This window comes from Anas platyrhynchos, chromosome 12, assembly GCF_047663525.1.
Source record: "Anas platyrhynchos isolate ZD024472 breed Pekin duck chromosome 12, IASCAAS_PekinDuck_T2T, whole genome shotgun sequence".
Lineage (NCBI taxonomy): Eukaryota > Metazoa > Chordata > Aves > Anseriformes > Anatidae > Anas > Anas platyrhynchos.
In genome coordinates, this window is record NC_092598.1 from 2,589,663 (window position 1) to 2,604,137 (window position 14,475).

The 14,475-nt window shown below is 60.8% G+C and overlaps 1 long non-coding RNA gene across 1 annotated transcript; it reads left to right on the top strand.

Moving 5' to 3' along the window:
- Positions 1-4,258: 4,258 nt before the first annotated feature.
- Positions 4,259-14,324, top strand: LOC113844891 (uncharacterized). The gene is made up of 2 exons (XR_011812256.1): positions 4,259-4,615; positions 12,664-14,324. It is a non-coding gene; the product is annotated as an uncharacterized lncRNA (long non-coding RNA).
- The last annotated feature ends 151 nt before the right edge of the window (positions 14,325-14,475 follow it).

The following is a 14,475-nucleotide window of genomic DNA, read 5'->3' on the forward strand; positions in this document are numbered from 1 at the left end:
GGGGCGGCACCTCCCCATGGCACCCCAGGGCTCCGTGCGTGACCCCAAATGCTCATCTGCAGCCCCAATTTCTGAAAGCTTGAAGAAGTGGGGTGATCCTGGGGGGTGGCTACGCCAGGAGCTCCTAAATGTCTTGGGTTGAGCCCCTCTCCCCTAATACAAGGGGTGCAGCCCCATCCCGACCCCACACAGGAGCCGTGCGCACTGCGGGGAGCAGGATCAGCCCTTCCTCGCCCCCACCCCCAGGGATGCACGGCCCCGGCGGAGGGCTGGGATGTGTCCCCAGCGAGCTGCAGCCCCAGGAGCTGGCGCAGCCCCGAGCCAGGTTTGGGAGCAGGGCGCAGGAGGCTGGCGAGGGCTCGCCTTGGCAGAGCCACGCGGGGAACAGCTTGCGGCACCGCGCTCCCCCCGCGGGCGCCTGCTGGGGTGCGTTCCCTAACCTTTCCTGCCTCCATTCCACTCCTGCCTTTCTCTCTCTCTCCCCTCCTTTTTTTTTTTTTTTTTTTTTTCCTCTTCCCCTAACTGTAAATGCGCCATAAAAATGGATCAAATTGCTTAAATCACTGTCATTAAATCAGTGTGAGTCCCCCCTCCGCCCCTGTGCTCGAAGCCTGGCAGAGAACATTTGTTCCAAAGGCTGAACAGCCGTCTTATTGCTCTGAAAGCATATTTGCTGCTTGATGGAAGGAGGAGAGGGGGAGAAAAACAGCCTGCAAGGGGAGAGGGAGGGGGGGGCGAAATCACCGGGGCCTGCTTCTCCTTGGACACGCGCGCTGGAGGGGGGAGCGGGGGCCGTATCCTGCGGGCTGGCTCCTGGGGAGGTGGTGTGGCAACGTGGGGACACGGGATGGGGACAGCCAGGGGCTGGTTTTGGTGCTGGAGGGGGTGCTGCAGCGGGATCAAGCAGGGAGTGGGATGCAGCTCCCATCACCACGGGTCTGGGGAGGTGACGTGTCCCGTGTCTGCCACCTGGGTGCCCCCAGCACCCCGTGGCGTGCTGGTTTTTGGGCTCCCCAGCCCTAAAACCTCCCGATTTTGGACCGGAGGGGAATTTAATGAGGTTGGAGGTGCTGCTGGACGGCTCAGCCACCCGTTTGGAGCAGAGGCGAGGCCGAGCGCAGGAGCTGCTGCGTGCTCACAGGGATGGAGCCGCGTGGGGGGAACGCAGGGAGGCAGAAATGTTCCACCCAGGTGGTCCGGGAAATCCCCGCGGAGAGAAAGCAGGGCAGAAAACCCCGAGCAGAGCCGGGAGCTGGAGGCGGATCAAAGGCTGGGATGGGGAAGGGTGAGCAGCTCCGAAAGGCACCACCAAGCCCAGCTCGGAGGCACGGGACGTGGCTCCCTCCCCGTCAGGACGGGATGGAGAGGTGGGAGCAGCCTCAGGGCCGTTGCAGGAAGGGTGTTTTTCCTCCAGCACCACGATCTGACCCCAAAAATGCTGTGCAATGGACCACGGCGGGGTGGACGGTGCTGGAGCACCGCAACCACCAGTCACAGCACCCCGGTGCTGCTCAGATCCTGGCCCAAAAGCCCTAAAAAAACCCACAAAGCTCGGAGGTGACGGCGCAGGGGCAGAGCTGGTGGGGTCGGGGAGCTTTGCTCCTGCCCCTGCCCTGGATGCAGTAGCTAAAAGCCAACAAAGCCGAAATGCAAAACAGCTCCGAGGGCTGGAGAGCTGCCCGCTCCGTGCGCCACCAGATTAAAAAGCACCAGCTTGCAAAGGCTGCCTGCGGGGAGCTCAGCCTGCCCGAGGCACGGCTCCGCTCGGCTTCGGGAGGAGCTTCTGGGGCCAAGGGGGCACGGAGCCCTGCAGGAGGGAGGGGAAGCCTCAGATCTGGTCCCATTTGCCTCGTTTGGGGACCTCCTTGGGGCAGCGCCTGGCCGAGGGGGCTCTCTCCTCGTCCCCCCCAAGGGAGATGCCCGTGGAGGTGACCCCCGAGCATCCTGCTGCTTGCTGGGGACGCCCGGGACTGATCCTTGGCCCTGGTGTAAATCAGAAATACCTCCCCAAAACTTGGGGTAGCCTCTCCTGGTGCTGTGACGCTTCCACGTGGGAAAGCAGCGCCGGTAGGGCTAATCAGGGTTTATTTAAACCCATCGAACTCCGGAGGGTTGGGCAGCTCACCCCTTCACACCTCTGCTCTGCTTTCTGAACCGCCTGCGGGCAGCCGAAATGTCTCGCCAAATGCACTGATGGAAAAAAAAAAAAAGGGATGTTAATTCAGGGGAAGCAATTCCAGGCAGGGGCTCATCTCCGCAGCCACCACCAAGGGAAGGAAATCGTTCAGCTAAAGCCAGGAGCAGCGATTTTTTTTTTTCCTTCTGGATCCTCCTGGAGCAAAGCTCGGCTCACCCCGTGCCCAGCTCGGGGGTCCCAGTCCCACCGGTGCCCTCCCAGCTTTGCAGGGAGCTGGGTCCCAGCCACAGGAGCCCTGCTTTGGGTTGGTGAGTGTCACGTTAGGGGCTTGGCCACCTCCATCTACCAGGGAAGGGGATGTGTGCCAAGGAGGATGGCACAAATAGGGCCAGGCAGCGTGCTGGGACCAGATCCAGAGCTTGATCTCCCAGCTGAGCACCTCAAAGACCCGCTCAGCTCCAGCTACCCCGTACCACAAGCTGCCACAGCTGAGATTTCCTCCCTTTCCACCCCAAAAAGTGCCAAAAAGCAGAGATATTTCCCCAGCTCGAGCAAAATCCATCTTCCCATGAGCTTGAAGGATGCGGGCAGGCATCACACAGACATTTCTGCCCCGGGATGGGGACAGCAGCAGGGCGCACTGAGATTTTTACCTCTCCACACTGCCCACCAACCTCTCCGTGAGCTTCCCCAAGCTGTTGAGAGGCAGCAGGGCTCCCAAGCACTGCTGGTTCCAGTCTGGGATGGAAACCCCGGGTGGGAGGCACACGGGAGGAAGACCTCGGGGAGGAAGGAGGCTGCAGCCCGGCTCCGGCTGCCTGGGAACCTCTCGGGCTCCGGGCTTTATCCTGCTGAGGCCCCGTGGCTCCCACAGCGTGAGTTTGGCTCGAGCTGCACGGCGCAACGTATGGATCCAATCCATCTCCAGCAGAGCAGCCCCACAGCTCCAGCAGATGCAAAGTTTCGAGGAAATTGTGGCTTTTTTTTTTTTTTGCACGTGTCTCGAAGCTCTGCAGCCACGCAGCATCTTTCCCCTCCACCTCCCGCTCTTGCTGGGAGGTAACGGGGCAGCAGGCTGCCCAGCTCTCCTCGGGGAGGGGGGTTTGCTGCCATTGCTGCCATGTCTTTATCTTAACCCTACAGATTTTTTCCCTTCCCTAGCGAGCTGGATGCTTTCTTAATGCTTATTGACGGGGTTTTGTGAGCACGGTGTAGGGCCTGGATGCAGGAACCCAGCCGGCTCTGCCTGTCCCCAGCACCCCGCAGCCGATGCCACCGCCACATAACCGGGGTCCCAAGCGGCTCCCCCACCCCACAGACCCCACAGCACCACCCCAGCATCCCTCCTCCGCGTGCGTTTCGGAGATTTCCAGGCCAGCAGCCAAAAATTGCAGCCTGGGAGCTGCAGGTTGCTGGTTTCTGGCTGAGCCGGGCGAATCCTAGGGCAGAGGGGGGGCTGCGTGTGCTGCGCCTGCAATTACAGCTCAGGGCCGAGCAATCTGCGGACTTTGCCTTTTGCTTTGCAGCCTCCGAGCCGCTGCTTGGCATCGATTTGTTTGGGAGAGGGAAAATATTGAGCTCGGAGCAGGGGCTGGCTGAGACAGGCACCTGTCGGGATGGAGAGCTGCTGCCAGGGGGGGCAGAGAAGGGAGGTTATCGTCCCCTTGGGGGGGGGTGGATTTGATTTATTTCCCATAAAGGAGCTGTCCCCTTTATTTCCCATAAAGGATCTGGCTTGGCTGAGGGTCTGCAGGCTCCGGGAAGCAGCACATGGGATGGGGCGAGCTGGGGAGCAGGGGGGTGCTGAGCACACCCAGCACCCTGCATGCGCCCTGCACACCACGGGGACACCGATTTCCATCCCCTTGCCATGGGGTCATCCACGCCACCCCCTCCCCACCCTTCCTGCGTGCTGCACGCTCTCCTTTTTCCCCATTTTTTGCTTTTTTTTTCCCCCCAATAACAGCAGGGGGGGGGCCCTGCTGCGCTCCCTTCCCCTCCTGCCCGCTGGGTGCCCCGAGGGGTCCCTGCCCCAGCTCCGGGTGTCACAGCCGGGCTGTCCCCGCTGTCCCCAGCCCTGGGCCACCAGAGGGCAACAGTGACCTTTGCAACCGCCTGGCCCCAAGGTCTGGGGCCGAATGGGGGCTCTGGGGGTCCCTTGGGGGGCGAGTGGGTGTGGGGGTCCTTCCCCAGGAGCCGGGGGCTCTCCTCGTCCTCTGTGGGGAGCTGGAGAGGGTTGGGGAGGGTTGTGCTTGATCCTATCCATGGCATCCCAGGTGGGCATCGTTATCCTAGATTTTGGGGTCCAAGGTGGGCAACGTCACCCATCAGCAGGACCCCAGGTGGGCCCCGTTACCCCAGCACGGGTTATATGGCCGGGGGAGCTGCCCTGTCCCAGCTCTGCTCCTGGATACAGAGGGTCTTGCTGGTAACGTGTGCTTCATTGTGCATCCTCTGGCACTGTGGGCACGGCTTCAGGTGAGGAGCACTGAGCTGCTTGGGGCACAATTTGTGTCCGTGATGCCTTGTTGAGGGCTGGGCAGCACGAGGTGGGCGCAGTCACACCCAGCTCAGCTCTAATTTGGGGACCGAAGCAGCACGGGTGCCGAGGAGCCCCAAACTTAGCCTGGCTTTGAAGCAACCCCCCAAATTTCCAGCTGCAAACCTCTCCGCAATCACCTTCCCGGAGCAGCCGGCAGCCTGAAGCTGGAGCTTTTTTAACAACCCAGCTCGGAGCTTTGGCCCTGCTGAAGGTCAAAGCCAGCGCGGTCGTTAGCGATCGCATCGACTTCCCATTAATGCCACGGTGCTGCAGGGCGAGGGGGGGGCTGACGGCTGCTGTCCTGCTCCCCCCCCCCCCCAACCTGGGGGGGGGTCCCTTCGATCTGCCCGCAGCCGGGGGAGCCCGATCCATTTTCTGTGCTGAATGGGAAATGGTTGAAAGGCTGAGCCTCAAATTAGCTATCGACTGGCTGCCGAGCCTGCTGCGGGCGGGGGCGCGCTCTCCATCGCCGTGCACACGCGTGTGTGAGTGTGAGCGGGCACGGGGGGGTGCTGGCTGTGCCAGGGGGGTGCTGGCATCCCTGCTCGTGCATTTTGGAGCACGCAAAACGATGGCTGGGCTCGTGGTCAGGTTTTCCCCAGGGAGCTGGAGCCGTGCGTGAGGCTGTGCGCTCCTGCTGGAGGCGAGGCAGCTCGGGCTGCGACCCGGCTGTCATGCTCCGGTTAATATTAAACCATTAAATGTGCTCGGCTCCTGAGAGAGGGGCTGCTCCGAGCCTTAACCCTGAGCCTGCTGAGCCACCACCGAGGAGCATTTCGGGGAGCAGCAGCACCCTCTCTGCACATCCTCGCTTCCAGATATTCCCTTGCCTCTTTTTTTTTCCCCTTTTCCTGCCCCTTCCCCAGTCAGAAATTCAGGGCCACCCCGCGGACTGTATTTTTTTGAAAGCCTATTCATCCGAAATCCCGTGATACCCCACCAAAACGGTGTTTGAACAAACTGGAAATTGTGCTTGAAAGAAAACACAGCTGTTTAATCACAGCCCGGGTGCGAGGCAGCCCCCGTCATGTGAGCGGCAGGAGCTGGGTGCTGACTGTGTGTTTGGCCTCTGATCCCCTTTAATCTCCGCAGTCAAAGGATTTGGGTTTGATTCTCTTTTTATTTCCCCACCCGGCCTGGAATCTGCAACCAATTTGTTGTTGTTGTTTGGGAAATAAACCCCAGGGAGCGGGGCTGGATCCGGCACAGCCCGAGCCGGGCTCGCACCGGCTCTGCCTCCGCCACGGCTCCGCCGCCTCCTGCCTACCCCCGCGCCAAAAATCTGGTTTCCCTTCGCCCCGTCCCGCTCGGCTCTTTTTTTTTGGCTGCTCTTCCCTCCCCGCCTGCGAGGAGCCGATGAGTTTTGCATCTGCTGCCACATCTGTTTTACCCATCGGGGCCGGGCTTCAGCTGGGAATGGGAGCCCGGAGGCGAGCCGGGGCTTGGCGAGGCTTCCTCTGAGACCCCCCCCCCTCTTTCTGGGAGGAATTAAGTGCGAAGAAATGCGCCCCAGCAGCTGGGCACCCCGCCGGGGGCTCGGAGCCTTTCGGAGGTGATAAATCTTTTGGGGCATGGGGGCAGCGATGCTCGGAGCGAGCCCAGCCCGTGGGGTGCTGCTGGCACCCACCCGGGGCTGGAAATGCGCCTGGGGCAGGATGAGGCCGGGCTGCTTCGTGGTGATTTTCTTTGGACCAGGAGCATTTGGTGAGGCCTTGGTGGTCGCCTGGTGGGGAAGCGGCGATGTTTTTGCAGATGAAAGCCCCGGGTTCGGCCCTGCTACGATTCCACCGCCTCCAGCCCTGGGTTGAGCATCCGCGGTGGCTTTTTGGCAGAGGGGGATCCAGGAGCAGCAAGCAAAAAGGCAAATAAAACCCCAGATCTGGATGGAAGGAAGGAAGAACAAAGCTCCTGGGCCATCCTGGGGCAGCCCCCGAGCCGTGATGGCAGGGGCTGGTGCCCCAGGGGATGAGCTCCTTGGGCTCCAGCAGCTCGCTGCCCACCCAAATGTGATTTGGGGTGGCCCCATGCTGCTGGGACACCATCCAGGAGCCCGGTGGCTCACTGGGGCACGTCCCAAATGGCTGCTTGGCCCCCCCAGGACTTGTCCCCTTCTGGTTTCCCCCCGGGGGCTGCACCAGCTTTGCGTTTCGCTCCCCTCCGCCGCTCGCAGCGCCCCGTGCCATAAGCTCTCCAGTCAAACATTAAATCCTTTGTCTGGTTGGGAGCGCGGAGCAGACCATTTAGGAGGAATTAGTGGTTACATTGAAAGGGGAAAATAAGGGCTCCTGGGTTAAATGCACTTTAAATGTCTTAATAATTGCAATTGGCCAACTTGTTCCTCCCCGGAGCCAAAAGCCTGTAATATGGGAAGCTTTTCTCTAATCAAGAGCAGCACTGATACCTTCTGGAGGAAGCCACATAGGATGGAGAGAATTATTTCCCCGAGCTCAGCCACCCCAGCTGCCTGTCTGTCATCACACCGCCACCAGCACAACCCATGGGGTCACCACCACCACGGGGCTGGGCATGGCTCCGTGACACCTGCGTCCCCACAGACCCTCTGCTGCGAGCCGGGGGGGGCTTTTCCCTTGTGGATCAGGACCCCCGGGTTGTCCCCAAGCTTGGCCACGTGCCGGTGCCATCCAGGTGGCCGCAGCCCAGTGCTGGCTCCAGCCACGCCATCCATCAGCAGTGACAAGCTCCTGCTGCAAGGAGCTTTTGTTGGCACCCCTCGGCACGGGGAGAGAGAGGGGGGGGGCTCTGTGACAGCCTTTTAGGGCTTGGAGCAGCCCCCCCTCTGCCTGCATGGGGAGGGAGGAGGTGAAAAGGTGCGGCTCGGAGGGGGCTGGAAGCGAAGCGGCTTTTAATTTATAACGTGGCCGAAGGAGTAATGGTAGCCAAAAAAGATAAAGATGCCGGAATAGCTGGAATTCTCCAGCCGCTGTGACTCCGAAGGGTAAAACCGCTGGAATGTGTGTGTGTGTGTCCTGGGGGGGCCGTGCCCGACCCCCAGCACCTCCCCTGCCCCAAAATGGGGAGGCTGCAGGGGTGCCGGGGGTGGTGATAGCCCCTCGTGCCTGCACCACTGCAGCTTTCAGGATCTGCCTGTGGGGGTGTAAAGCTGTAGCTGCCCTCATTTTCCCCCCCCCCCCCCATCCCTCCCCAGCTCCCTACTGGGTTCGGTGCCCTGCGGCTGGGTGAGGGCAGGCTCGGAGGCGCTGGCGGCGAGGAGCGGGTGCCAGAACGGCTCCGTGTTTGGGCTCAGGGTTTCTGTGAAGCGCAGGAGGAATTGAACGGCTGCCCGAGGAGGGCGGTTCGGGCTGTTCCTGCCCTGGAAAGCAGAAAGCACGGGGTGTGTGGGGGGGTGCAGCTCCTGGGGAGCCAGCAGAATGGACGCAAGCAGCCCCTCGTGGCGCAATCCAAAGGGGGGCTGCTCACGGCGCAGCCCCTCGGTGCTGGGGGTGGCGAGGGGCTGTAAGGATGGGGCTGTACGGATGGGTTCTGCCCTTCTGCGAGGTCTTCTGCCTCTCGTGTTTCTCGGCTGGGGGGTAACCTTCAAGCCAGGCTGGCCCTTAGCACCTGGCCGCATCGCTCAGCGCGCGCGGGGCTGTTGCGCCCAGGGCGAGCGCGCTCCCATCTGCTCCCTTCCCTCTCCCCGGTCTGGTTACAATAGCCCATTCACAAAACCAGCCCGGGTCATAAACCAGGGGCACGGGGCAGGGGAGGAGGGAAAGAGCTCTGAAAACCCCCCTCTAGATAGGGAAAACGCAGGCAGAACCCTCAGTGCTGGTGGAGAAGGAGGGGGGAAAAAACACATCCGTGCCCACGGCGCTGCTCAGGGGTGCAGCGATGCCTCGGGTGGGGAGCTTGGGGATGGAGCTGGTGCCGTCTGTGCTGCTCCTGCAGCCATCTGCTCTTCGTGGAGCCAGCAGGGATCGGGCTGTGGAGGAAGGGGCCATGGCTGGGGGCTGTGGGTTGGGGAAAGAGGTCCCAAGGGTGGCACGAATCGCCTTTGTACCCCCGGGGAGGTACCCAAAGGGGATGGGTATCTCGTGGGAGTGCTGCCCTGAGGATGCTCGGTGGGAGCTGTTTGTGTCCTGGCTCCGTGCTGGTGTCCCTGGGGTCTGCCTGGAGCCGGCGGGGGGCTCAGCAGCAGCACACGCGGGCTGGGGAGGGAGGTGCTGGAGCCAAGGGAGGCGCTGAAGCCGCGATGTGCAGGGTCCGGGTGTCTGCGGGCAGAGGCGGTGATTTACCTCCCGGCAGAACAAGGAGTCCCTGTCTGGTGCTGGCAGAGGAGCTGGGGCGGGCGGCTCGGCTCCTGTTTCCACAGGGGGGGCTGGAGCAGGATCGGTGCTGCGGAGCCAGCATCCCCTGCCCCGAGCCTGGATACGCGGAGCTGAGCCCTGTTCCTGCTTAGGGAGCGCTCGGAGGGAGGAAAATGGGATCTGTGGAGCCCTGCTGGGTGGGGAAGGGGGGAGAAAAGCATTAAACCCAGGGATAAAAAGCTGCCAAAGTGAATCCCAGGGGACAAGAGAGCCGTGGTGGGGCAGGATGTGGCTGTGTGCGCCTGCAGCCGGCATCACTGCGGGTGCTGGGATTTGTGCCTGGGCGAGGTGTGGGTGTGGGGTGATGCTGGGGTGCCCCGGAGCCAGCCGAGCCCCTGTGCAGCTGAACTTCCCAGGCCTTTTAGAGGCAGAAATCCTCCTTTTCTCCCAAAACGTGAGCCCAAAAGCACGGTGGCTGTGGGGTGCTGCGCCCTTCGAGGCGAAAGGGGAAAAAGGAAAGGAGTGAAGCAGGGGCTGAGCTCACCCCCCCGTATAATTAGAGCAGAGCCGCTGCAGCGTTAATATAATCGCTGGAACAGGAACTCTTCCAGCCGCTTGCCTGCAAGACAAAAGGGTTCGGGATTTTTTTTTTTTTTTCCCCCCCATGGCTTTATTGTTCTGGGAATACCCGGCGCCCCGGCTCAGGGCCCTGTCAGACAGATGTCAGCGTCCCGGCCTCCCCAAATCCCAGCCCCTGGCTGCCAGGCCCCCCTCGCTGTCCCTTTTTGTCCCCAGGGGGGGAATCTTTGCCCCATGGCAGAGGTTTCCCGGTGCGCTCGTGTGCCGTGAGCGTGCACCGGAGGGCACCTCGGTGGATGCGCCGAGGAAGGTGATGGATGGAGCTGTTTTCCCTGCTAGAGGCTTGCTTTGCTGCTGCAAAAGCTCAGCGTTATTTTACCCGGGGTAAGTAAAACCACAGAGCTTTCCTGCAGCAAAAGCCTCCGGCAAGGCTCTGCAGCTGCGCTGCGCTCAGCTCCTGCAGCCCCGGGAGGGTGCCCGTGGCCTGTCTCGGGGAATTATCTCCCGGTGCCATTGAAGTGACTCATCCCTGCTCTGTTTTCACCCCCAGACAGCTCGCAGGCACTGCTGAGCCTTTTTCCTGCTTTTTAAGCTCGAGCTGAGGCTCCAGCCTTTGAAACAGCAGCGCTGTCCCTGAGCTGGGACCGCAGGTAAAAATAACGCCGGGGAGAGGAAAGGGGACTTTCCATTTTTAGTTCAGCTTCTGAAAGTTCTGCTTTTTGCTGCGTCCTCAGAGCCTTGCAGGGGAGGCTGGTTCCCGTTGTCCCCCCTTTCCCTGGGCCGCTGGTTGGAGGCAGCGGGGAGCAGCGCGCGGCTCGCTGCCCGAGCGCAAGGGAGCGACCTTGCCAGATGGGCAGCGTGTCGTTTTGCAGCCCGCGGTAAATAATTTCTGCCCCGTAATCTGTTAACAAACGAGAGCTCCGCGCCGGCTGTAACGTGATGCTGGGGGCGTCATGTCCCCAGCCACCTGGGCACTGCGCCGCGCAGCACCGCCCGTGCGCTGCAGCGAGGAGCCTGCCCTGCTGCTGGTATTCCTCCTGAATCCTGCAAATCTGCTTTTTTTTTTCCAGCAGTTATGCATCAGTGTGCCAGTAGGGAAAATTTACCCTCTATTTGTTGTGATTTTGGTTCTGCAGCCTGAGATTTCCTTTTTTTTCCATGTTTTTATCACGGTAAACGTGCCCACCGATGCTCCTAATGCTTCTGGAACTGCCCGGTGGGTATTGGTTTCAGGGAAAGGCCCCAGTCCGTGCTTTTAATCCTGCTGAGCTCCTATCCTTGATGCTGTACAGCAGCAAGGAGTTCCCCAGGTTAGCACCGAGCTGAGGGGATGGAACCAGAGTGAAATATTTGCTGTCCTTGTGCCCCCGCGGGCTCCCCCTTTGGGAACGCACCGCGCGGTCTCTCCCCCTCCCTAATATTTCATCCTCCTGCAGTTCCTTGGTCAGGACCCCCAGGGGTTTCTCCTTCTTTCCCTGCCTGCTCTCGCACTCCTGTGCTGGGTTCTGCAGCTCTGCTCAGCCCCAGCCCCCCTCTCCCCTCGCCTTCGTTTCCCTTTTTGGTTTCTCCCCTCCCCGGCGGCGCGCAGCTAGCGGAGCGCTTTGCATCGACCCGCCTGCCACCACGCTTGGCTCTCCTTCCCCGGGGATTTCGCCTCATTTGGAGGAGGAATTGAAGGAGGAATCATTCGCAACCACCTCCTGTGTGCAAACACCCTCCCTGTGCATTATTCTGTGAGAAGAAAAACTCTCTGCTCACCGTGGAGCTTGGCGCATCCAGGCCCCCATGCAGGGGTGCAGGGAGAGAGGGGCCTGGGCTGAGCATCCCAAAGGATCCCAATTTTTTGGGGGCATGGCAAGATGCTGAGCGCACCCAAAGGGGTGGTGGGGCCACCCAACCACCACACCCCCAGCTGGTGACAGTGGCGAGGTCCCCAAACTGCTGGACTGACTTAAATTTTGAAAATACCCAGATTTTGAGAGTTTTCCTCGCTCTTCCAGGAGACCTGAGCAGCCGGGGAGATGCCGCCCATTCCCTGCATCCCTAAAAAAAAAACAATGAGGAGGTTGGTTTGAGGCCTGGGGGCTTTTTCCATGGCTGGGGTGAGGGTTGGGGGGTCCCTGGGCTGAATTCTCCAGGCGCTGGCTGTCCCCGTGCTGGGGCACAGCGCTGCTTTGAAAATCCCCACGCAGCGCCGGGCTGGATCCGAGCGCTCCGGGACTTTCCCTTCTGCATTTGTCAGTGTCAGCAGGAGTAATTTCACAAATATGCTCGGAGCAGGGGTGGGGACTTCACCCAGACTTTACGTCAATGTAAACAGCCCTAATTGGTGCTGGAGCCTCATAATTCCAGGATTTCCCCCCCTCCTTGCCCGCGTGCATCGAGGAAATTCGCGGTGCCAAGGCAGAGCGTGCTTTCATTCATAAATCGCGGCAGGCGGGGGGCCGGGTGCGGGGCTTTGCTCTCCTTCCTTGCCTTGGGGGTGCTTTTTATTCCCTGCCTCCCCCCTTTTCTCCCCCAGAAAAAGAAAAAAAAAAAAATCTGACTTATCACTTTCTCAAAGCGGCGGCGGAAACGCATGCATGTTTAATGATCTGAGTGCTGGGAAAGGAGGGCTGGCGGGGCAGAACGGGGCCATTTACTGCTCAGAGGCCACCCCGGGGCTGCCTCCGAGGCCCCCGGGAGTCTTCCTGGCTTCTCGCAGGCGGTTGTTTTATGGCCCACGAGCTGGTTGTGTTCCTGGAACCCGCCTGGCTTTGGGGCAGGATCACGTGCCCGCACCCAACCTGAGGATTGGGGGCGGCTGCGGGTCCCGAAGGTGGGGTTCCCCAAAAAAAAATGGGGTGAGGAGGGGTGGGGGAGAGGTTTTAGGAAGGATCCAGCACCTGGGAGTCCCCAGCTCCAAATCCTCGTGCCCTGGCACAGAGGTGAGGCCACCCAGGGCCTTGGGGTGGGGGCTGCGTGCGCCTGGCTGGGTGCCCTTGGTTTGGGCACGGTGCTGCGCCTGGGGGTGCTCGGGGAGGTGCTGAGCACCCCAAGATATCACAGCAGGGATGGGATCTGCCTCTGCGATTCCTGTGGGCTCCGGCTTTTTCCGTGCCTGTGTGGTTTCTTTTTTTTTTTTCTTTTTGTCTTTTAAGGGCTTGGAGGAGGATCTGTTTGCCTGGGCAGCCTCCCCGTTTGCGTTTCCTGGCCTCCGCCGGGCAGGATTCGCAACCTTGCCGAGCTGGAGCAGCAACAGGGGCTTGGAGAGGGGGTGCCAAGGAGGAGCCCCCCCCAAGCTTGGCTGCCCTGGGGAGGTCCCTCGCTCCAGCAGCACGAAAATCTCCCCTTCGTATGAAATTGGGCTCCGAAAAGTGAAAAATTTGGCAGCAGCCGGGGCTGCGTTACGCTCGGCTGCAGTCACAGCCGGCGGTGGCTGTGTCCCCTGACCCACAGCCAGGGGGGTGAGGGGTGTCCCCCCAAAAAAAAACTGTGCGTGGGGCATCAGGAAAACTGCGTGGGCTGGAGAAAAGCCTTGGGGTCACGGAGCCTTGCCTAATTAATTAATGAGTGGTGGCTGTGCAGGCGCAGCACGGCGCCTGGGAAGTGCTGGGCTCCTTCCTCTACGCTGGTGGGTTCACACGGGTGATGGTCAGACCCAGCATGGGATGTGGCATCTTTGCCCCTTCTATCCATAACCAGGGCCTAAAGAGGCAAAATTCCCATTTCTGTGGGGTTTTGCCCCCCAGCCTGCAGCTCGGCTGCTGCCGTGCAGCGCTCCCCCTTGGGAGCAGCATCCCCATCCCAGGGGACCCTGAGAGCCGAAAAACCCCACTCCCCCTCTAGCACCACCAACCCCAAACCCAGCAGGATGCTCCCCTGGGACAGGGGTCCCAGCGCTGCCCCTTTACCTCTGCTCCCCCCAAGAGGAAAGCCCCGGGCAGCTCCAGCAGCCAGGCAGGGACGCGGCGCCCCAGGTGTCGCCCTTCCCGCGGGCACGCGCACCCCTCCGCCTTTGACATCTGGCAGATGTTTTCGGAGGGGCTGGTCAGTGGGAGAGGAGCGGGTTCGCATCCATCGGAAGCGCCGTAAATCACGGCGATGGGTTTCTCAGAAGGGCTTCCAGCCAGGGCCATAAACATCTTGCCTTTGGCCAACACGACATCCGCGCGGCTCCCCGGCCGGCCGGCGCGAGCTCAGCGGCTCGCTCGCATCCAGCTAGCACTCAGCAGCTGATAACTTTTTTTTTGTTGTTGTTTCCCCCTTTTCTTCCAAGAGCGGAGCCGTGCTTCGATCTTAAAAAGCCCAAAAGGGCCCTCGGCCAGCAGCTGACAACCCGAGATGTAGGTTTTGCTAGCGGGGTGCTCGCACCGCTCCGGTGCCCCCAGTGCTGCCGCAGGGACACGGCCCCTTCCCAGCAAACGGAGGGCCTGGTGCCTCTGGAAATAAAATAATTTATTTCTACTTGCCGGGATGGCTCCCGCTTCTTGGGAAAAAAGGTAAAAACCAACAACAACAAACCAAAACTTTGAGCACAATTGGATTTTTTTAAAGCGCAGTCATCCCCCTCCTCCGTCCTTCGCGGCGCTTTCCCACCAGCGGGGTGAGGAAATCGCCTTTTGCATCATTTTGGCTGCCACCCCTTGTGAGAGATGCTGGGTTTTAGACAAAAGAGCTGGAAAGGGGCTTCTGAGCTCACCTCGGCCCCGGGGCAGGAGGAGTTATTTCATAAGAGGTTTTAATAAGTGGCTTGGTCGAAAGAAAATGGCATGGAAAAAATTGTCGGGTGCCCTGGCCGCACTGTGGAACATGAGCCCTTCTGGCAGGGAGGAGCTGGTGCCCTGCTGGGCTGTTTTAGGGCTGCTGGGTGCCTCGGGGACCTTCTGAAAAGCCTGCAGAGGACGTGGTCGGATGGGGAAAGAGCAGATTGGGGGGGTTAATGGGGAGTTGGCAGTGCCTAATTACTGAAA